This window comes from Zingiber officinale, chromosome 1A (genome assembly GCF_018446385.1).
Source record: "Zingiber officinale cultivar Zhangliang chromosome 1A, Zo_v1.1, whole genome shotgun sequence".
NCBI classification, from domain to species: domain Eukaryota; kingdom Viridiplantae; phylum Streptophyta; class Magnoliopsida; order Zingiberales; family Zingiberaceae; genus Zingiber; species Zingiber officinale.
In genome coordinates, this window is record NC_055987.1 from 173,115,062 (window position 1) to 173,140,153 (window position 25,092).

At 38.6% G+C, this 25,092-nt stretch overlaps 1 non-coding gene across 1 annotated transcript; it reads right to left on the reverse strand.

Annotated features, from left to right (window-relative positions):
* Positions 1 to 2,427: 2,427 nt before the first annotated feature.
* LOC122039220 lies at positions 2,428 to 2,533 on the reverse strand. The gene has a single exon (XR_006128097.1). It is a non-coding gene; the product is annotated as a small nucleolar RNA R71 (small nucleolar RNA).
* Between the last annotated feature and the right edge of the window lie 22,559 nt (positions 2,534 to 25,092).

Below are 25,092 nucleotides of genomic sequence, written 5' to 3' on the forward strand. Positions count from 1 at the left end.
TATTTAGAGAGGTCATTCAGTCACCTAATGTGTGTAAATATTATGATCGTTTATGCATGTTTTAACGCACATTCACTTGCTTTATACGTATATATTCTTTGCATGATCGTCCCTCTTACCATATACTCATCATAAATACTCTTTTGTTCGGATATCTGCTCTTTGTTTGGTTTTGTGTTGATAGGGACAACTTTCGGAGTAAAAACAGCGATTATCGACGTACCGAAACGAGACAGAGAACACGGTCATGCAACCTCGCACGATCGTGTGGCCAAACAGAGGAAGAACAGTGCACAGCCGTGCGACCAAACAGAGATGGATCAGCGCACGTCAGTGCAAATCTGCACGGTCATGCCCCCCCACGACCAGCAGCCAAGCCATGCACGACTGTGCAATCCTGCACGCCCGTGTCCCAAGAGCAGTGCCCCAGATCCACACAGTCGTGCCAATTGGCACGGCCGTGCAGTGCAACTAGAGGCAAAAGAAGGCACAACTGTGCCACATCTGCACGGTCGTGCCGCGGCGCCATGCCCTAGCCTATAAAAAGGGTTATAACCCTTCTCCTCGAGGGGGGAGCGAGCCGTTAAAGGGAGAATTATCTTGGTACCGTTCCATGCCATTCAGGACCTCCATCTAGCGATCCTTCATCACCACATCAACTCCAGAAGCAAAGGATTGGATCCGAAGATCACTCGTCGTCGTTGGATAAGCATCCTTTCTCTTTCTCTCTTCTTATTTGAGGATTGTATACTTAATTACATTATGTCTTCGGGTTTTTCTCCGACGTCTATGGAGTAGATTTCTTGTTCTAGGATTAGAGAGTAGTTGTGGATTGATTTTGATATAAGACTCATATTTATGCCTTTATTCATTGGATGATTTCGCTTGCTTTGTTTCAACTACTATGCACGAGACTTGTCGCTAGATTTCCATATCGTATTAATTGATTGTGTAGAAATTGCTAACCTCGTAAAGAGAGTATCTTAGATCGTAGACCCGAGGGGCCCTATTGACAGGGGTAACCCATTCACGGACATCTAGGGTATTTCCTTGAAAGGAGAGACAACTTCTCCGCAAGGAAGTAAGAGACCAAACCAAGCCCTTATTTCTATCCTTAATGACACTAATTAGAGTTGCGTTCTTGTGATCTACCGAGGCACTCTAGTAACAAGGGTTAACCGTAACAAGACTTCACAGGGATCTTCTCTATTTAGTGCTTAAGGATAGTTACTTTAACTTCCGACGAATGCATGTTGATGGACAATGAGTAAAGGATAAAACATAATACATCAATACCACCACAATGAAACCGAACTCCTAGAACTCTTCATAAAACAAGTTAATTACTTTATCTTTACTAGTTTTCATTTTTGCTTCCCAATCTCTTTTCTTTAGATAACTTACAACCATCGATATATAGCTAATCATAAGTGAACTATTGCTAGTGCTTATAACCAATCCTCGTGGGATCGATAATCTTTATTACTGACGACGAATCCGTGCACTTGCGGAATCGTAACAAGTTTTTGGCGTCGTTGTCGGGGGTTGCGTCTATAACATTAGCGTAACAAGTTTTTTGCACCGTTGTCGGGGGCTGCGTCTATAACATTAGCGAAAATCATATTGGATTATACTAGACTTTGTTTTTTTTTTCTTTATCTCTCTTTTTTCTAATATTCTGCATTTCAGAAATAATAATTTTATTTTTCTTTTTCTTTATTTTCTTTCTTTATCTCTCTTTTTCTAATATTCTACATTTCAGAGATAAATAATTTTCTTTTTCTTTTTCTTTATTTTCTGCATTTTTGTTAAAATGCTAAAAAATAATATAATATAATAATAATAATATTTTAACTCTTTTCTTTATTTTATTTTATTTAATTTTATTTAATTTTGCTTAATTTTACACTCGAAATATTCCATATCTTGTTCTTGCATGCGAAGAACTAATCTTTCAGGATAACCTCTACCGTTCGATCTAGAGATCGATAAGACTTTCCTAAGAAGAAGAAACTTACAAAAAGCATTTCAAGCCAAACAAGAATCTTCAGAAATGACTGACAAACTGTTGAAGGATTACGCAGCACCTTATGCACGAGGGGTTCGATCTAGCATCACTCGACCGCCAATCGAAGCTAACAATTTTGAAATCAAGCCTGTCATAATCCACATGATTCAGCAGAACCAATTTGGAGGAGGAATGCACGATAATCCAAATCATCACTTAGAGCTTTTCTACCAGATTTGCGGTGCTATGAAAGTGAACGGGGTCCCTCCAGAATTAGTAAGGTTACTTCTTTTTGGATTTTCCCTGAAAGATAGAGCCAAGCAGTGGCTAAATTCTCTTCCAGCAAATAGCATAACGTCTTGGGAGCGGTGTGAGCAGAAATTTCTGGACAAATTCTACCCGCCAAGCAAAACTGTCCCACACGAGGAATTTGATCGCAAGCTTCAAACAGATAGAATCAGAATCATTATTTGAAGTCTGGGATAGATTCAAAAGTATGCTGAGACAGTGCCCCCATCATGGCCTTGAGAGATGGTTGGTTCTACACATATTTTACAATGGAATCAACTATCACACGAAGGTATCCCTCGATTCTGCAACAGGAGGAGCATTAATGAACAAGAGCCTTGATGAAGCTGAAGAGATCATAGAGAATGTGACACTGAACCACCATCAGTGGCCAACCGAAAGATCTGGTGGTTCTTTCTTAGGGAATCCAATAAAGGCGTCAGGAAATTCGACGTATATGCAGTCACACTCATGTCTGTAAAGCTGGACGCTCTGACCAAGAAGCTTGAGGCCATGGGAAATAACACGGCCAATGCAATAGTATGTGTTTGCGAAACTTGCAGAAGTATGGATCACGCTCAAGATACTTGCCCATAGGGCCAATACAAGCATAGATGAACCAACTTAAACAATGCGATGCGATAGTCAGTTACAACCAAAAGCAAAACAATCCGTACTCCAACACACACAACCCTGGATGGAGGAACCACCCAAAATTTTCATACTGGAATAATCAGGACTAAGGACCAGCAAAACAAAGCTATCAACCTGGGCAACAGAGCTACTCATCTGGACAACAGACTTAACAACAACAACAACTTTCACAACTATCCAGAATTGAAAAGAAGCTCGAAGAAGCTCTCTCAGAGCAAAAGAGATGAAGAATGAGATCAAGCAATTGACTCAAAGACTAGAAAATTCCAAAAAACATCAAAAGATTCAAGACAGCCAGATAGCCCAGTCCTTTTCAAGAGCACAGGGAACATTTCCAGGAAAGCCCGATATAAACCCGGTGGAACACTACAACCTCATCGAGCTGAGGAGCGGGCGAACTTTGGGAGACCCCCAAATCACTACTCAGAAAGGACTTGACCTAGAGGAAGAGCCCTCTCCCCTAATGCCCAATCAGATCCAGAACAGGGAGAGAGAGGAGATCACCAAGAAAGTTGAAGGGACTCTTCAAATTCCCCCCACAAAGTCAGACAATTCCTTTTCCTCAGAAACTAATAACATCCAAAAAGGATGAAGAGTTCAACTGATTCCTGAAGAAGATTAAGGAAATTTACGTAGAAGTACCACTGATAGATGCACTGCACTAAATGTCGAAGTTCACAAAATTTTTAAAGGGTATTTTATCTAACAAGAGGCTGAAGGGGCGACTTCGAGACCGTAGCATTAACGAAAAATTACAGCGCTCTACTTATGGCAAATATTCCACTGAAACTTCAGGATTCAGGGAGTTTTCCCATACCTTGTAAAATTAGTTCTGAACTCATACAGAAAACTTTCTATGACTTGGGAGCCGACATTAGCCTACTTCTGTATTCGTTATGTAAGAAGCTAGGACTCCAAAATATTAAACTGATTACTATGATGTTGCAATTAGCTGACCATTCATGTAGATACCCAATGAGAATAGTGAAAGACGTGCCAGTAGAAGTAGGCGGATGCATCATTCCCATATATTTCATTGTCCTGGATATGGAGGAGGATCCCAACATATCAATCATCCTTGGGAGATCATTCCTTGCCACTGCTAGAGCCCTCATTGATGTGAAAAGTCATAAGTTATCCTTGGAGATCGACAAAGAAAGGTTTGATTTTGATTTATCTGATTCTTCTAACTGTGCCCCCTCTTCTCAGGGAAATTCTAGCAAGATGAACATACACAAAGCTGAGGAATGTAGTTTCCAAGAGAGGTCCCCTCCAGCGAGCAATAAGAAGTACATTTGTCCTGCGCGAGCAAAACTAAAGGTGCAGACTGGAGCATTAACCCTAGGAGGAGAGCCGTGCTTCCATGGGTTTAGTCCATACTAACTAAAATGGGGTCGAACTAAAAACCTAAAACAAACCCTTCTTGGGAGGCAACCCAAGGGTTTTTCATTTTAGTTCATTATTCCGTTTATCGTTTTATTTCTCTAGTAAGTTCAGTCGAGTACTGTTACTATTTCTTCATTTTTGGGTATTCACTTTCAGGATGTGCATAGCCTCCACGAGTTGGCCGTGAGCATTTCATGGGCATAGAGGTGTCAGAGGAGCCAAAATGGCGAAAGGCGAGTCACCGTACGCTTAAGGGAGTCGGTCGTGTGATCGCACACGGTCATGCGAAGACAACAGGGGGACAAAGGCCATTGGTCGTGCAACCTTACACGGTCGTGTGGCCTATGCAGAGAAAAGAAGGACACGAGTCGTGTCAATTGGCACGGGCGTGCAAGACTACCAGTGAAGAAGGGGACACGGGTCGTGCCATGCGATTAAGGCAGAGAGGAAGAAGGCACGGGTCGTGCCAACCGGCACGACCGTGTGATTTTGGCCGAGAGGAGAAGAGAGGGGGTTGTGCCAATTGGCACGACCGTGCAGAAAACCTACTTACCCGGCCATGTTTATAAGATGCGGTCATGCCCCTACCCGTGTGCGCCATCGACCCCTCTAAAAAGCCCTAATTCCCATCTCCTTCTCTCTCAAAAGTTTTCTCCTCCCCACTACACCTCATCAAACCCCAATCCCTACCTCTAAAATTCATCTTTACTTAGATCTACATCTAGATCTAACACTTCTTCAGGCCACAAATCCGGAAAGAGAGAAGCAACTCCCCTATTTTTCTTCCTTCTCCTCCTCTTCCATCCTCAAGATCCATCTCCACCTACAAGAAATTCCTCAAAGTTCACCTTGCACATCATGTCACAAATATTGAAGAGATTTCGTTGAGGAAGCGGTGGATCTGGTGAAGGAGATATGCTGGGAGGCGACAAAGGCAAGGGGAAGGCTTCTTTTTCAAAAGGCAAAGGAAAAAGAGTGGCGCGCGATGAAGGAAATGAAAACAAGTTTAATATTATTTTTAGAAATCATGAACATAAAGCTAGATATGATATCCTTGTCGCTAGAAGAATTATATGCACTAGATATATGGATCCCACTACTTTGGATATGCTAGGAATTAAGGATGACGTAGATTGGATGATTAGTTCCTTATACTGGAAGGATATTATGTACACTCATTCACCAACTTACCCCCCCTAATCCTTGAATTTTTTAACTTAATTGATGTTAAATTTTCATCTGAGAGTGACTACGTAGGGGTCATAACTTTTAGGTTGATGAATAAAGAAGTTCGGTGGACGTTTAGTGATTTTAATAATTATTTTGGTTTACCTATTGGTGGTGCCCGTAGATTTGATGATGAAATTAAATGGAATGAATTTTTGACGTCAATAACCGGATCAAAGAACCCTTATGAACCCTCTAGAGCTAAGGCATCCCGCATGCAAAACCCGACCTTTAGATACCTTCACCGAGTAATGAGCAAAATGATTTGTGGTTGAGGAGAGATTGATGGGGTGGTTAGAAAGGTAGAGCTTTATTCTCTTTGGGCGATATTGAATAAAGTGGATTTTGATTCTGGATTTCATTTCTTACAAAATTTGTTGAGGGCAGCTAAAGCATCTTTGGGGATGATAGTGTTTGTTGGATTGATCACTCAAATAGCATTCAATCTGGGTTGTGAGCTTAATGGGTTAGAGGTCATTCATGGTAATGACAAGATCGACATCGATTCTTGTCTTGCAATGAAGATGATTTGTCGGGATGAGAATGAGTTCGTCTTCCCTAGGAACAATGGTTTTCCATTACCCTTTCCTTGCCCCGAGCGTACTTCAGTTCGCAACCCCGCGAACTGGGTGATTACTGACTTAAACCCCGAGATTGTTCCCTCCCTTATAGAAGATACCGAGTACCACCAAGAGCCCTCGTCATCAGGATTCCCGCAACCTTCCGGATATCCGGAACCTCCTAGGCACTCTTTTGCCTATGGTACGGGACCTTCTAGATTTGATTTTTCTGACTTTTGTGCCTCCTTAGACTCCCTCCATGAGAAGCAAAATACCCAACAACAATTATTGGAAGGTCATTTCAAGTTATCTGACGACCAGTTTAGAGAGGTACAATATCATTTTCAGTTTACTAGAGATTTTTATAGTCAAGTGTCAGGATTCGATCAGGACTATGAGGTTGACCAGGAAAGAATGAGGAATTTTATGGATGATATGGATATTACTAGACAACAAGTAGATGCCCTTTATTAATATCATCAACACATTGGCTATCTTCCTGGTATGCCTAGATTTCCCTCTTGCACACAACGGGGGCCCCCTTATCCCCCACCCCTGCCACCGTATTGATTTCATCAGGATGATGAAAAGTCTAAGTCTAGGGGGGGTGTTGTATCTACACAACTTGAGTCGAGTCGAGTTTTTCTTTTCTTTTTACATATTTTATTAGTCTGCTTTGCTTATTTAGTTTGCTTTGTTTACTCGCATTTTATTAATTTTATATTTCTACTTGTATCTCATTTGCACTTTCCTTTCCTACTTGTAATTCTTTATCATTTTTGTTTCTTTTTGAAAAAAAAAATATAAAAAAAATAGTTTTGAGGTATATTTGAGAACATCAAACATTCTACTTTTTCTGCTAACTTGTCTGATAGCAAAATGACTAGTATTTTCTTAGTTCATGTGTTGTCAAGATAGTGTTAGTATGTTTGGTGTATCTCCTTTCTCTATCTTTAGTAGCATGAAATAAACTAAGTATTGTACGAAATTTGGTATAAGTCTTGGCCTAACCTTAAAGATCTTATTTTCACTACACTTAAGTATTTAAGCTTGAATAGTAGAAATATTTTTTTGAAATAGTTATGATTCATCCAAATTGTTTAGTACTTTTGTTCCCATGGTGATTTCTTATTTACATTTTGGTTACTGGATGACCTCGGATCATGGAAGCTCATTTGGAAAAATCTAAATCTCGACATATGCATATCGCATTTATGATTAGTGCTACACCTCTATAGCACAAAAAAAATGTGTTGAATAAGGGATAAAAAATAGTTGTCATGAGTGAAAACTAACAATTTACCCCTTTGAGACCGAGTTAGGTTATTGGGAAAATAAATGTTATGTTTCTCTTGATTCTGAGTGGTATCCTTTGAGACCTTATGTAATTTAAGGAAAACGAACTAAGTATGTGGCAGGTAAGTGCCTTTCACCGGGAACATTAGGAACTCAATTGTATGACGACTTAACTAAGACAGAGAATTGAAACTTAAAGAGTTTGAGTTACTTATTGCACCGAGCACAAAGAACTTATGCTTAGGCCATACTTAGGTTACTCCATAATCGTGCTTATTAATGAAACTAGTTGATAGAGTTAGGCAAATACACTAGGGATTATGATACACTGTAGGAACTCATGAACATAGTTTGCAACATTTTGCTTGAGGACAAATAAAGGTTCAAGTCTGAGGTGTGATGTGCATAAATATTATGATCGTTTATGCATGTTTTAATGCACATTCACTTGCTTTATGTGTATATATTCATTGCATGATCGTCTCTCTTACCATATACTCATCATAAATACTCTTTTGTTCAGAGATCTGCTCTTTGTTTTGTTTTGTGTTGATAGGGACAACTTTCGGAGCAAAAATAGCGATTGTTGACGCACCAGAACGAGGTAGAGAACATGACCGTGCAACCTCGCACAACTGTGTGGCCAAACAGAGGAAGAACAGTGCATGATCGTGCAACTCTTGCACGATCGTGCGACCAAACAGAGATGGATCCACGCATGACCATGCAAATGCACGGCCGTGCCCCCCACGACCAACAGCCAAGCCATGCACGGTCGTGCAATCCTACATGGTCATGTCCCAGGAGCAGTGCCCTAGATCCACATGGTCGTGCCAATTGGCACGACCGTGCAGCGCGGCCAGAGGCAAAAGAAGGCACAATCGTGCCACATCTGCACGGTCGTGCTGTGGCGTCGTGCCCTAGCCTATAAAAAGGGTTCTAACCCTTCTCCTCGAGCGGGGAGCGAGTCGTTAAAAGGAGAATTGCCTTGGTACCGTTCCATGCCGTCCAGGACCTCCATCCAGCGATCCTTCATCACCACATCAACTCCAGAAGCAAAGGATTAGATCCGAAGATCACTCATCGTCGTTGGATAAGCATCCTTTCTCTTTCTCTCTTCTTGTTTGAGGATTGTATGCTTAATTACATTATGTCTTCGGGTTTTTCTCCGGCGTATATGGAGTAGATTCCTTGTTCTAGGATTAGGGAGTAGTTGTGGATTGATTTTGGTGTAAGACTCATATTTATGCCTTTATTCATTGGATTATTTCGCTTGCTTTGTTTCAACTACTATGCACGAGACTTGTCGCTAGATTTTCATATCGTATTAATTGATTGTGTAAGAATTGCTAACCTCGTAGAGAGAGTATCTTAGATTATATACCCGAGGGGCCCTAGTGACAGGGGTAACCCGTTCACGGACATCTAGGGTATTTCCTTGAAAGGAGAGGTAACTTCTCCGCAAGGAAGTAAGAGACCAAACCAAGCCTTTATTTCTATCCTTAATGACACTAATTACAGTTGCATTCTTGTGATCTACCGAGGCGCTATAGTGACAAGGGTTAACAGTAACAGGATTTCACAAGGATCTTCTCTATTTAGTGCTTAAGGATAGTTGCTTTAGCTTCCGGCGAATGCATGTTGATGGACAATGAGTAAAGGATAGAACATAATACATCAATACCACCACAATGAAACTGAACTCCTAGAACTCTTCATAAAACAAGTTAATTACTTTCTCTTTACTAGTTCTCGATTCTGCTACACAATCTCTTTTCTTTAGATAACTTACAACCATCGATAGTTTAGCTAATCCTAAGTGAACCATTATATTGCTAGTGCTTATAACCAGTTCTCGTGAGATCGATAATCTTTATTACTGACGACGAATCTGTACACTTGTGGAATCGTAACATCACCGTTATTTACTCCATTCATCTCACTGTGGAGTCTGCTAGTGCAATTGTCCTTGGTTCAAGGTTGATCAGTTTGACTAAGCTTGAGTTAGCTTGAACTTAAGTTTTGATATTTTACAATATGTGATAGAGAAGTCAAGTAGGTTAAGGGAGGACTAGATATATACTTGTCTGAGAAAATTCTAACTAGAGGTTAGGCAACAGAAAGTTATAACTAATAATTAGTCAATAGAAAGTCCTAACTGGAGGTTACATAATGGGAAGTCCTAACTGAAGATTCGACAATGGAAAGTTCTAACTAGAGGTTAGACAACAGGAATTCCTAACTGTAAGTACCCCGTGGTGATTTTGATGTGATCAACTAAGTCAAGTTAGGTCCTGTTGGTATTTAACCCCTGTGTCTAAGTGTGAAGGAACTTAGGAGCACAGAAAATCGAGCAAAAATGTAGCTAGGGAAAAGGGCGACACGGGAGAGAGTCGACGAGCTCGGTGCGTCTGAGGAACGAAGTACTGCGGAAGAGTATGTGGGTGGACGAGAAAGAGGTGCGCGACATTTTCGAGGGACGAGAAGTCAGAGCGGAAGACTGCTCGAGGCCGGAAGTTGGGTTCGGGTGAGCCTTATTTCGGATGGTGAAGATTACCTAAGTGAGTGGAACAGGAGCAGAAGACCTGGACCAATGCGAGCGGAACCAGAGCAAAAGACTTGGACCAAAAAGTCAACTAGAAGTTGACTTTTTGGTTCGGGCGCCCAGAGTAGGTTTTTATCTGGAACATGATGTGGCGCATTCCGTTGCGACGGGGATAAAAGTTTATCCCCTCCAGGCGCCCTGACCAAGGCTATAAATACAGCCTTGGACTTAGAAGTTTAGATAGATCACTTGTAATCAATTCCTTTCTTGTTCAGCTTTGTAATTGTGTGCTTCAACATTGTAAGAGGTTACTCCGCTCAGAGGAGAATCTTAGTGCGCTTTTCAAGGTCTTGGATTAGCAATCCCGTGATTGCAAACCAAGTAAATTCTTTTTGTCTCTTTTTCTTAATTAGTTTCTAAATTCCGTTTATGTAAGTGTTAGTTTTAATTATGCTATAAAGCTCGAGAAGTGTTTATGTTTTATTTTTGTAGGGCAATTGACCCCTCTCTTATCGGCCGCCAAGGTTCCTACAAGTGGTATCAGAGCGAGGTTCGTTTTAGAAGGACTAACCGTCGATAGAAGAAAAATCAATGGTCGGACCAAGCCTTGTCCCACCAAAGTTCGAGGAGGAGTTCACACACTAGAAATGCCGAATAGAGGTATTTTTAAAAACTGATTTTGAAATCCTTTAATTATTAAATACGATTTTGTAGTTCCAAAAGATCAACAAGACGTAGTGAAAGATGAGTATCTTTGGACGAAGAAGGAACAAAGTGATTTCGTCGCCAACAGCAGAGCAGAATATCACCTACTGAGTGTGTTGCCGCCTCACGAAGTCAACCACATTGGAAGCTACTCATCAGCCAAAGAACTCTGGGAGAAATTCCTATAACTCCATGAAGGTACATTCGAAACGAAGCTCACATGATGAGACCTTCTTTGAAATCAACTAACAAATGTACATCTAGAAAAAGGTGAGAAGGTAGCCCAACTACACGCGAAGATTAAGGAACTAATCACCAGACTAGTCAACCTTGACGAAACGATAAAAGTTGGGACTCAGTACGATACGCACTCAATGCCTTTCCCAAGACTCCAGAATGGACTTCGATAATCGACTATATCTCAAAGAACTTGGAGGTAAGTACACTAGAAGAATTGTTTTCGACTTTGGAATTACACGAATCCAGATGTGTAGGATCAAGTAAAGAGTTAAGCCAGCACCTAACACTCAGAGCTACAAAGAAGGACAAACCCGAATCAGACTCGGATCTGGAAGGAGACCAAGAATCCTACATGGTAAGAAACTTTAGGAAAATTTTTAGATCTAACAAATATAAAGAAATGCATAACAAAAAATATCCGAGAAACAGAAGAAAGGTTCGATGCTACCAATGTCAAAAAGAAGGACACATAAAGGAGGACTGTCCAGAACTCAAAAAGGAAAAAGACAAAAGACCCAAGCAAAACAAGCACAAGAATCATAAGGCCACTTAGGATGAAAGTGTTGGAGCAATCTGGGTACCCTAGGTTTTGATGTTTGGGCAAAGGTTTAAGTTAGGTTTATTGTTGTATTTGATATGCATTGTGAGTGTGCAGGATACAGGTACGACAAGGGAAGTCCAAGGTTGATCTTGGCAGAGGAATGTCCAAGGATGAGTCTTGGCGGTGTAAGTCCAAGCATATAGTCTTGGCAACGTAAGTCCAAGTGTGACTTGACAATGGATGAAATCCTGGAGGCGCGATCTCTTGGCAAAGGAAGACTCGACAATAATGACAAGGCCGATGGAAGCTCCAGAAGGCAAGACGTGAAGGATGGGGAGGCATCCGAGGGATGCAAGGCTGATGGAGGAGGCTAGAAGGCTAGGTTTAGGTTGGTCGGGCGAGGACGAGTGTTGAGTGAATATAATCAGGGGTTAAATCCTAGGATTAGGGGGGGGGGTACTGTAGCAGCACTGTAGTAGTACTATAGCGTTAATGTAGCAGTACTGTAGTAGCCGACTGGTATTTTCATCAGTCGAATGGTGCGGTCGACCAGGCAGTCGACTGGGCGCGAACAAAATGCTTCTGTTCGTTCGGTTAGTGTGGAGCAGTCGACTGATGGAAGTATCAGATGACTGGTATATAGCCGTTGGATTGTAACGGTCGAATCTCCATAGAGGGCAGTCGACTGATGATTTTGGCAGTCGATTGGTAGGCGGAATTTTCCAACCCATGGCCTATATAACCAAGCATTGGAAGCTTGGTTGAAGTTTATGAAATAGAAGTGGTTAACCCCTATTAGTAGTCTACCTGTGCCCTAGCGTCTCAAGTGCTCTTGTGAGAGTTGTGGTGAGGTTTCTCCACCCACAAGAATGTTGGTTAATCCTAGGAAAACGTATCGATTCCACTGTACAAAAAATTTTTGTACAAGTGTCGAACCTTTCCTTAAATAACCTATTGTATTCTTTAGAAGTTAAATTAGGAATCAAAGACGGAACTTAACATCATTGATTCCAAATTTAACTTATCTGTTCTTAATGGTTTAGATTTGAATCGCAAGCGGAACTTAACACTATTGATTCAAATCTACCTAGGTTATTAATTCCATAAATATTAATTTCCAAAATTGGCTTCCAGGACTGCATGGCGAGGCACATGGCCTTCTTGGATATGGGAGCAATCACCACCGCCTAGGCAAAACCTTTAAGGAAAGCTAATATGTATTTCCTTAAATAACTCTAGGTTAACCAAAAAGAACAATCAAATCACAAATTCGAAAAAGAAGAAAACACAAAATCGAAAAATAAATTCGATTAAACTAGATCTAATTGCCTCTTGTATTTAGAATTCATACAAAGAAAAACAACTAGTATAATGCGGAAGAAAAATACTAGTTATACCTTCTCTTTGTCAGCTAATGACCTCAAGATCTTCTGCCGTATTCCTCGCCTCACCTTGGACGTCGTGTAGGCGACGATCCTCCAAGATGAACACCACCCAAAAGAGTCCTTCCTCTTCCTCTAGAATTCGGTCACCACCACCACCAAGGAGAAGAGCGCAAAGGGAAAGGGAGAAAGGAGAGGGCCGACCACCAAGAGATCACCCAAGCAAAAGAATAAGATTTGTGTCTCATGAAGCCCCCTCACCCCTTCTTTTATATTACTTGCCCAAGGCAAATAAGGAAAAACTTTTTACAAAAAATAAAATCATCCTAGAGTTTTTCCTTTTCCCTTTTATTTTTCCTTTTCTTTCCTCTTGATTGAATCAATCACCAAAATTAATTGGATGATGATTTTATAATTTTAATATGGCCGACCACCTTTCTTGGGCATCAAACAAGGTTGGTCGGCCCCCACAAGAGAAAGAAATAAATAATTTTTATATAAAATTTTACAAGAAAAATTCTTATAAAATTCTATAAGCTCTCTTTCCTAAAATAGGAGTTAAAAAAGGAAAGTTTCTAAAAATTAAAACCATGTTTTAAAATTTTAAAACTCTCTTATAAAATTTTCTTTTTTAACATGATGATAGAAAATTTTAATTTTAAAACTTATCTCCCTTTTTTTCCTTAAACCATGAGGATGGTTAAAAAAGGAAAGTTTTAAAACTTTTAAAACTTTCTATTAAAACATGTGGCCTAATTCAAATAAGGAAAGTTTTAAAAATTAAAATATCTCTTTTAAAACTTATAGTTTTCTTCAAAGAGAAGATTTTAAAAATTCAAAACACCACTCCTATTTGAATTAATCTTGGCCGGTCCCTACAAGCTTGGTCACCAAGCTATAGGGCCGGCCCCTATAAGAGGATGTGGCCGACCATTGCTTGGTCACCAAGCAATGGTCCGGCCCCCTTCTTGGACACCAAGAAGAGCCTTACATTTGGATGGACTTGAGGCTATAATGAGGCTACGACAGGGACCTAGAGGAGAAATTGGTTTTGGCCTTCCGATGAGCTTGAGTATCCCGTGCTCGCCCTGAACACACAACTCAAGTTCATCGATAATAACTCATTCCACTAAAGAGTTATTATCGCACTACCGCACCAATCCCAAATTACATTATGGGCTCCTTCTTATCATGAGTGTGTTAGTCTCCCTGTGTTTAAGATTACGAATGCCCACTAATTAAGTAAGTTACTGACAACTCACTTAATTAATATCTAGCTCCAAGAGTAGTATCACTCAACTTTATTGTCATGTTGGACTAGGTCCACCTGCAGGGTTTAACATGACAATCCTTATGAGCTCCTCTTGGGGACATTCTCAACCCAGATAACTAGGACACAGATTCCTTCTATAATCAACAATACACACTATAAGTAATATCATTTCCCAACTTATCGGGCATATTGATTTATCGAGCTAAACCTCACCCTTTGATAAGTCAAAGAAATAAATATTAAATATATGTACTTGTTATTATATTAGGATTAAGAGTACACACTTCCATAATAACTAAGGTTTAGTTCTTTTACTAAGTCAGTACAAAAAGAATTTACCTAAATGATCCTACTCAATACACTTAAAATGTATCAGTGTAATTTATTAGTCAAGATAAACTAATACTTAATTACACTATAACTATACTGATAATTTGTTCCTTTCCATCTTAGTCGCGAGCAACTGTTTATAATTCATAGAGAACTGACAACATGATCTTCTGAGTGTGACACCACACTCCATGTTATCTACTATATAAATTAATTGAATAATTACATTTAACAAATAAATGCAGAAATTGACCAATGTGTTTCTTTTATTTCAACAAATAAATGTTTACAAGAGCTAGGCTTTTAGTATACACTCTAACAAATGAGCTACGTGAGCTAGCCGGAGTTTGCCGGGGAGTTATCCACCGACAGATCGGGATCGTCCACCTTACGAACAGTCATGGAGTAGGAGCCCTAATTTTCAAACCACGTTAAATGATCATGTAGCTTAGTTTACATTTCTTGTCTTGTATTTAGATTAGCTTTCTACTTGTTTATTTGTATTTCCGCTGCGTAACTAACAAGTATAGGAAGAAGCGATCGATTTGGGTGAGACGCTATTCACCCCCCCCCTCCTCTTCCTCTAGCGGGCGTCAAGGTCCCAACAAGTGGTATCAGAGCAAGGTCAGCTCTTGTTGGACTAATCGCCAAGAGAGAGGCTAGAGGAAGAAGATGGAATCGGAAGGTCCGCTAGGATGGGACATCCGAGTCCCACCTCCCTACGAGTGCGAGGATTTCGACTATTGGAGGAAGTGTATGGAGATGTGGTTCCAAATAAATTGGAACCAATGGATTGCATTGGAAGAACCGTTTAAAGCTCCAACGGATAAGAAGGGAAAGCGTCTCTGACTTCGATATTGGACTGACGAGCAAAGGGAGCAATCAGAGACGGATAAAGAGGTAACTAGAATTTTAATTAATTTATTACCTCCTAATGCGATATTGAATGTAGGTGAATATGAGAATGCAAGTGACCTTTGGAAAAAGGTAATTGCGCTTCATGAGAGTCCTACACAAATCCAAGAAGAGGAGGAGCCCAAGGAGAAGGGCTTATTGGTCCAAGAGGAGAAAGACCAATTGGATGTTGACACGTGTTCAACATCCGAGGAGGAGAAGGAAGATGAGGAGGTATCATCCACATCTTCAAGGGAGGAAGAAGTGGAATCATCCACATCTTCAAGTGAAGAGGAAGAAGAGGAGATCTTGGAAGATCAACCCCCTACTTCAACTATCAAGAAGAGCAAAAAGGATCACATCAAATGCTTTGAGTGTGGTAAGATGGGGCACTACAAGAATAGGTGTCCTTCGCTCAAGAAGGTAAAGGAGGTAAACCCTAAACTCACTAAAGTTGATTTAACTAATGTGAGTTGTAGGAAGGAGAAGAAGCACATTAGATGTTTCACGTGTGGTGAGTGGGGACACTACCACACAAAGTGCCCAAGGAGAGGAGAGCTCAAGAAATTGGCGCACTTAAAGAAGTGGGAGAAGAAGAGAGCTCCAAGGGTAAGGGAGGTAAACCCTAATTTGAATTCAAGTTCAAATTTAAAATCTTCCATGCATGCTAGAAATAATTTTCATTATTTACCTAAGCATAATCATGGATTTAAATATAATGATAGGAATAGGGTTAATATAGGAGATAACCCTAGGAGACATATTCATGCTAAATCTAGTAAGAATAGACCTAATAAGACCCAAACCACTTTACCAAAGGGAAAGAAAGTAGGTAAAAACCTAAGCATTAATCCCAAGAAAGGGAGACATATGCTTAGGAAGGTGTGTAGGTCTAGGGATGCCCAAGGTGGACATGTTGACTCTATGGTTAGAACCCTAGAGTTGGAAAATCAAGCCTTGAAGGCAAAGCTTGAGGAAATGGAGAAAATCTTAGAGAGATTCATTATTGGACCTAAAGGACTTGACATGTATTTGGATGGTCAAAGACCCAGAAATATCAAATTAGGTCCCTCCAACACCAAAATGAGGTCAAATGCTAAGGTAGCACATTATATTGGTAAGAGAGGTGTGACCAAGGACAAGGGAGAGTCATCCAAGGCCAATAAGAAGGAATATGCTAGGGTGGCATATAATTATGGCAAGGATGAGGTGTCCAAGGTGAAGGACAAGAAGAAACTAACCGAAGACAAGGTGTCTAATGTTAAGAAGGTGAGTTTTGTAGGCCAAGTGTCACCCGAGGTGCACCGAAGTGGCCTAGCCATAGTAAATGAGTCACCAAGGGAGGTGACTAAGGTTAAGATTCCTAAGGTTAAGAAGAGCCTTTGGGACCCATGGTAGATGGGCTATCAAATGTGTCAAGTGGTTAGGAGACGGACTTGAGTCTCTAACCTAGTGGGTTGGCACAATTAGGATGGTATCATGCATGAAAATATGACATTGGGGTCATATTGTATGAAAATTAGTTTTTGATGTATATATTCCATATAAGCCCATGCTAGGGAAGTATTGTAGTTTAGTATGGGCAGATACATCAAGAGGAAGCCAAAACTAGGATTTTAGGTCAAGGTTCAATTAAACTATTTAGATAGTTTTAAATTTTGTGTCATTCTTTGGATTTGTGATAAATATATTTATATATATATTTTTTCCAAGTAGACAAGGATAAAATAGACCTCTCCACAAAATTTGAGATTTTTTGGAGGTCTGTGGAATTTTTGGCGCATTTCTGAAGTTGGTCAGAAAATATTGATTTTTGCAGAAATAGCGTACCAGTCGACTGGTACAGTTACCAGTCGACTAGTAACAGTAATTTTGAACACATAATGTCTCTGTAAGCTTATTTTGACGATAGCAGTCGACTGGGACTTATTACAGTCGACTGGTATGGTCTGAAAATGTTTTTCAGCATTAGAAAATGACCAAAAGAGTGGTGAACATGTATGTAATCTTATGGGGAATTAATACATGATGTTTATGGTCATTAGAGGTCAAAGAGTCCAATAATTGAGATATTTTTGGAGCTTTTTTTGATGTATGACAAAGGGGGAGAAGTTTAGATTTAAGTGGGAAACCTACATACCTTTGCAAGAAATCCTAACTCAAGGGGGAGCTTAGGTGAAGGGGGAGTGATTGCTCATTTATTTGTAAAGGGGTAGAAGTTTGCCTTTTGCGGGGGAGCTTAGGTGAAGGGGGAGCCTAGGATTAGGTTCCATGATTTATGTATGTGTAGATTGCATATTTATTTACATATGTATTGCTATATTGTTTCCCTAACTTAAACGAGTTGCCAAAATCAAAAAGAGGGAGATTGTTGAAGCAATCTGGGTACCCTAGGTTTTGATGTTTGGGCAAAGGTTTAAGTTAGATTTATTATTGTATTTGATATACATTATGAGTGTGTAGGATACAGGTACGACAAGGAAAATCCAAGGGTGATCTTCGCAGAGGAAAGTCCAAGGATGACTCTTGGCGGTGTAAGTCCAAGCATGTAGTCTTGGCAACGTAAGTCCAAGTGTGACTTGACAATGGATGAAGTCCTGGAGGCGTGATCTCTTGGCAAAGGAAGACTCGACAACAATGACAAGGCCGATGGAAGCTCCAGAAGGCAAGACGTGAAGGATGGGAAGGCATCCGAGGGATGCAAGGATGATGGAGGAGGCTAGAAGGCTAGGTCTAGGTTGGTCGGGTGAGGACGAGTGCTGAGTGAATATACTCGGGGGTTAAATCCTAGGATTAGAGTTTACTATAGCAGTACTGTAGCAGCACTATAGCGTTACTGTAGCAGTACTGTAGCAATCGACTGGTGTTTTCATCAATCGACTGGTGTGGTCGACCGGGCAATCGACTGGGCCGAACAGAATGCTTCTATTCGTTCGGTTAGTGTGGAGCAGTTGACTGATGGAAGTATCAGTCGAATGGTATATAGTCGTTGGATTGTAACGGTCGAATCTCCACAGAGGACAGTCGACTGATGGTTTTGGCAGTCGACTGGTAGGCAGGGTTTTCCAACTCGTGGCCTATATAACCAAGCATTGGAAGCTTGGTTGAAGTTGACGAAATAGAGGTGGTTAACCCCTATTAGTAGTCTACCTGTGCCCTAGCGTCTCAAGTGTTCTTGTGAGAGTTGTGGTGAGGTTTCTCCACTCACAAGGAGCTACGTGAGCTAGCCGGAGTTTGTCGGGGAGTCGTCCACCGACGGATCTGGATCATCTACTTTACGGACAGCCGTGGATTAGGAGCCCTAATATCTAAACTACGTTAAATGATCATGTATCTTAGTTTGTATTTCTTGTCTTGTATTTAGATTAGCTTTCTACTTGTTTGTTTGTATTTCTGCTGCGTAACTAACAAGTATAGAAAGAAGCGACCGATTTGGGTGAGACGCTATTCACCCCCCCCCCCCCCCCCCCCCTCTAGCGGACTTCAAGGTCCCAACAGAAAGCTCAACATCCGAGTCAGAAATAGAAGCATACGCTGGTCTAGCACTGATGGCTAGAAATGAAGATCAAGGCACCTTAGAAGACAGCATCAATAAAGGGGGAGCGACATCAGACGAAAATAGTGAAGTAAGGGGAGAATCAAGCTTTAGAACTGACATGGTAAGTGAGGTCTGTCTCTTACCTCCTGATCAAGTCTATTTCGGTATTAAGTCTATAAGTAAATCAATGTGCAAATTAAAATGTAAAAATGATAATTTGAACGGAAAAAAATTAGAAATAAAATGAATCTTTGCAATGTCATGCTTAGTAGAGGAGCTTGATAAATTTAAAATTGAAAATACTAATTTAAAGGAACAAATAGAAAACTTCTGATTAATCCTGTAGGAAGGAACCTATTTTGGATTCCAAAATCATATTTAGATTAATTATTTTTTTAGCTTTCAACAGAAAGTTAAATATTTACTTTTTTTAAAAGGCTTGGTCTAGAAAATAGTTGTTGCTCCAATATCCAAGAAGACCTAGTGCTTTGTCATAGCCTAAAAGTCAATTATCGAAATAAGTATTTAATTGACTAACTATTAAGCAATTAGTTGTTATAAAAGTACTTTCAAATATTTGTAAAAAAATGTTGTTAGAAATTATTTAAAAGTTAATTTTTTCGAGAACTTCATCACATAACTATAAGAAAATTTTCAAATGTTAAAATTTTCTAAATGTTAAATTTTCAGAAAATTTTTTTACGATAATTTCAACTTTATATGAAATTTTTTTACCTTAAATATGTTAAAAAAAATTTAAGCTTAAACTTTAATATTAGTTTTAATTATCCCTTAGACTTTTTATTGTTGTTAAGTAGAATTTTTTAAAATACCCCATTTTTAATGAAATCAAGAGGAGGAGTAGTAAAGATTAAGTCTAGAGGGAGGGTAGTACAATTTTTTTGTTAATTTTTGCACTTACAAAAATCTTATTTTATAACTGTTATTTTTTTGGTTTATCCTAACTTAATTTGGGTTTGCTCACATCAAAAAAGGGGAGATTGTAAGTACCCCGTGGTGGTTTTGATGTGATCAACAAAGTCAAGTTAGGTCTTGTTGGTATTTAACCCCTGTGTCTAAGTATGTAGGAACTTAGGAGTACAGAAAGTCGAACGAAAGATGTAGTTAGCGAGAAGGATAGCACGGGAGAGAGTCGACGGGCTCGGTGCGTCCAAGGGATGAAGTGTTGCGAAAGAGTAGGCGGGCAGACGAGACGGAGGCGTGCGACGTTTCCGAGGGACGAGAAGCCAGAGCAAAAGACTGCTTGAAGGTCGGAAGTTGGGTTCAGGTGAGCCCTATTCTAAATGTCTGAGATCACCCAAGCGAGCGAAATCGAAGCGGAAGACTCGAACCAATGCGAGCAGAATCATAGCGGAAGACCCGGACCTGGTCCTAGCACCCGGAACCTTTTTGGGCACCTGGAGCAAGTTTTTATCCGGAACTCAATGTGGCGAGTTTCGTTGCAACGGAGATAAAAGTTTATCCCCCCCAGGCGCCTGGAACTCTTCCAGGCGTCCTGACTAGATCTATAAATACAGTCCTAGTCTCAGAAGCTTAGATAGATCACTTGTAATCAATTTCTTTCTTGTTTATCTTTGTAATTGTGTGCTTCAACATTGTAAGATGCTACTCCGCCCAAAGGAGAATCTTAGTGCGCTTTTCAAGATCTTGGATTAGCAATCCCCTAATTGTAAACTAAGTAAATTCCTTTTCTCTTTTTCTTAATTAGTTTCTAAATTCCGTTTATGCAAATGTTAGTTTTAATTACGTTGTAAAGCATGAGAATGGTTCACCAAGGGTCCTACACTAACAAGGCTAGGTAGTGAAGACTAGCAGGGTTAGGTAGTGAAGACCTAGGTGGGAACTAGGCAATGGAAGTTCTAGCGGGGTTAGGTAGTGGAAGACCTAACTGGAGGTTAGGCATTGAAAAGTCTTAGCAGGGCTATGCAAGGGAAAAGTTCAACTGGGTCAAAGGTTGACTGGACAATTTATGATCGAAAGTCCAATGAGAAATTGGCAAGGGAAAAGTCCAAGTGGGTCACGGAAGACTGGACATTTTGCACGAGCCTATAAGTGCAAGTGGGTCATGTTAGACCAGATACTTGGCATGAAATGAAAAGTCCAAGTGGATCAAAGGTTGACTGGACATCTGGTGAAAAAGCCCTTGTAGGTCAAAGGTGACTTGATGCTAGGCAACATGAAGTCCCAAAAAGTTATGGATGACATTAAAGTTGGGCAAAGGAACCCTAAACTCGAGTTCAGAGTTTAGGGTTAGGTAATTGATTAACTCAATCAATTAGCTCAAGGCCAATCGATTAAGCAGATTGTCTAATTGATTGGGGCATGTTCTAATTGATTAGGATGATTGTCTAAGCGATTGAGGCTTTCTGTGAAGTATAGTAAGGCTTTGAATCGATCAAACCTTATGTTTATTGATTAGGGCAAAGAATAGAAGGGCTTGGAATCAATTAGGGTAATCAATTCAGGTTTCACCATTCAATTAGGGTAATTGATTGAAGCATGTTCATGAGAGCACAGTAGGTGCTGAATTGATTATGAGATTCTCGCGAGAACAAAAAGCTTCTGAATTAATTAGGAAATCGATTAGAAGTTGCTGAATCAATTGATATGCCTCAGCAATCGATTAGTTAGGGGAAAAAAAGTCACTCTGCATGTTTTGAACGACCAAGCTAACGTGGCAATTGATTGAGAGTAAACCAATCAATTATGAGATGTTGAAGTAACCATAGAAAAGAGGTTTTCATGAAGATTTAAAGAACACTTGTTTCTTGGGTGTTTAAAGAATAAAATGTTATTACATTTCCATCCACCAAGTGATAATTCAAAGCAAGAAAAGAGCAAGTAATACAATGTTCCTCATTGCAAACCTTAAAAGTCATTCTCAATTGTATTTTATGTTTGTGTTTTTATTTTCTTATTGAATTCTTATGCTTCAACTTGTACGAGGATTCTCCGCTTCTAGGAAGGAGATTTTTCATGGGGCATCTATAAGAGCGAGGAGTGAATCCTTAGATTAGTCATCTTAAGAAGGTTGATGTTAAGTAAAATCAAGGTGTTAGCATTGCTTCAAGTTTTCGACTATCAAGTGCAAGTTTAAGGTGTAATAGATAATAACGAATGAAAATTAACATTATCAATAAGAAGGTGAATGACCTAGGATACGAGGTTGAGTTTCTATCAATAAGTGCCTAAATAAACATCTTATTATTTCGATAAAATATATTAATTGGATGTCAAATAAAAACAATTTACACAATTATTGGATCTTTTTTTATCTAACTTCTGTATAAAGTATTTCCAGAGGAGGTTTGGCTATGACACCAACAGTACGCACACATCAATATGAAAATTTATACAATATATCCATCAAAATTTATTTTGATAGATAAATAATTATAATTATTTATCAAAATTTATTTGAGCAATATCTTTTACTATTTTAGTGGTCAAGACTAAGATTAGCAGTCAAGTTTTGACAAACTTTATTTTGACTTGAAAATTTTCATTGATCTTTCCTTTTATTATTATTTTTATTAAATTTCATCTATAAAATTTTTAAAAATAAAAATTGGTGCATCGTTAAAGTTTTATAAAAATAAATACTAATATTTATAATTTTTACTGATCAATTTTAATTTGCATTGATAAAATATTAAAAATACCATCCAAAATTTATTTTGGCCAATAAATCAATTTTACTTGATTGATATTTTTAAAAATTTACTGATCATGATTAAGTTGAACCAGTAAATTATCGATAATTTATTTTGGCAGAAACTTTTTGCTAATAATCCTTTTTTTTTCTATCCTAGTAGTGGGTCATCAGTGTAATTTATCTCTAATCAATTGAACTTGGGAATGTTATCCTCCCTCGTAGTAGTTCATGAGGATGCAAGGAGCCGGAGTCCGCACGCCAATTCTTTTGTCAGCTTTAAGAGAAGTCAAGAATTTGATAACATGTTACTCGAAGTTGACGTCTTGGCTTGGAAAATTTCTTCTTATTACCTCACAACGAACGATTTGCACTCCTTATTCTTCATTTGTCCTTGTCATTGTTCTTTCTTTATAATTCTTGATGCACGACCGGTTGCCCAAATATCACTCCTTGTTTTGTTGCAGAGGTCAAGCATTTCACAAGTCAGTTCATTGACTTGGCTGGCAAAAGGCTTAATATCAACAACAATGCTAATGTCACTATGTAGAATTAAGAGAGCTTTGGCAAACTCACTTTGTCTTACTATTTGAATATAATCAGTGGAGTGGATTGATAAACAAGTATATTACATTGTTTAATTTAGCAATCTTCTTATTTATTTTAAGAATGGATGAATAAAAAGATTTTGTTCATTTCCCATTTCATTTGAATTAACAGGGATTAGGTTTCCATAGCCAATTCCACTCATTTTGATTTAAGTGGCTCATCTTGCCCAATGGCGTAAATCAATTTGCCAGCTTGATTCGACTCACATGATCAATCCATTTAATTGCTTGGTCTAACTATGTGACCGGATGCTAGCTTTGCTTCCATTGTCTCATATTAAAATTATACCTACAACCATTTGATAAGTACTAATCATGAATCTAAGCATACTTGTCCCATGGGATGCCTACAATAATGGGGCAGAGATCAATTTTCAATAAGCATATGCCGTCGAAAAAAATTCTTCCCACCATCTAGCCACTTGACCGTCGGTTATAAGCTGATTCCATGATTTACCTTGTTTCACATAATCTAGGGACCGGTTGTAAATAGCATCTAAGATGAACATAATTACTTTTTGCTATAATGAATCTAAGCATACTTTTACAAATGACTTTGTGACTCGACACAACCTTTTATTTTATTGGATAGTATGATGCCTATCCAATAAATGATAGAATGAGCACAAGGGAAAACTAAAGTAAAACAAAATTTTAAAAACTTAGATGATGTGAAGCCCAAGTTATTTTAAGCTTCAGGAGGTTTTGCTAGCACTTTTGGGCAAAGAGGATCATAGAATTTCATAGCAATTTTTGTTGTTTTTCTTATTATTTTGAGGTCTCATTGTACCCCTATTTTTGTATGCAACCCAATCTTAAATTTTCAGATAAGGTAGCTCAAAGGGCTATTTTAACTCAATTTCAATTAACTCAAAATCATCTATAATCAATGAAACACAAATATGGAAACTCTATCATCCAATGACTTATTTCTAATTGACTTAAATACTATTTTAATCGACTGCTCTAACAATTAGTGACTCGAACCAAGTTTAGTCAACTTAACTAGCTTAGGCATCAAGTTTATTCACCAACTACTAATTTGTTAGTCAATTAAGAATTTTTCCAATCGATTGCATGCTAAAATTTCAAATTGACTTAAACTTTTTCCAATCAGCTCTATTGGCTATGACAACAATATTTGACTAGTTTAAATGGTTTATTTTATATATACACAAATCAAATTTCTTATTTGCATAATCCTTAATACCTAAAATTTTGAACTAAATGATTTTTAAAATATAATACTTAAAAATAAAACATACCTCGGCTACCTTCAAATATATAAAAAAAATAGATCCTCTTTAAAAAAATTATGTGTCTCTTTATTGATCTTTCTTTTTTGCTTAGCCTCTTTGATATAAAAAAAGGACTATTTAGTGGGTAGAGGGATGACAAATTTTTCAACCTTTCATTTACACATTTCATCAATGTATACATTCATTTATTTTTTAATTTCATCAGTTTATTCTCATAGTACATGAAAGAATTATCTCTTCATTTTCCATTAAATTCATTCATACTCACATGGATGAATATGATAATTGTTTTATTTCTTCATTAACCAGTATAACTTAAATAATTAATCACAATTGTGGCTATGTAATCATAATAAAGTAAAGAAATGTGGATAATGAATAAACCATCATTTAATAAAATAAGATAGGTAATTTAATAAGAAATAAAATTATTTCTCATATATGGACCATTAATAAGAAATAAAAATGTATTTATAACAATTTATCTTCTAAAGGACAAAGGACCCTATTTTAAATGGCCTTACTCGACTCAATAGCTTAGTCAATTGAGTCTTTCCTATAGTTATTGAAGTCATAATAAAACTTTTTTATTTTCAAGTAGGATCATTACAGTCCATTTCTTAGTCAACTCAATACTTTAGTTGAATGAATCTTCTAAAAAATCTTAACTTGAATTGAGATCAAG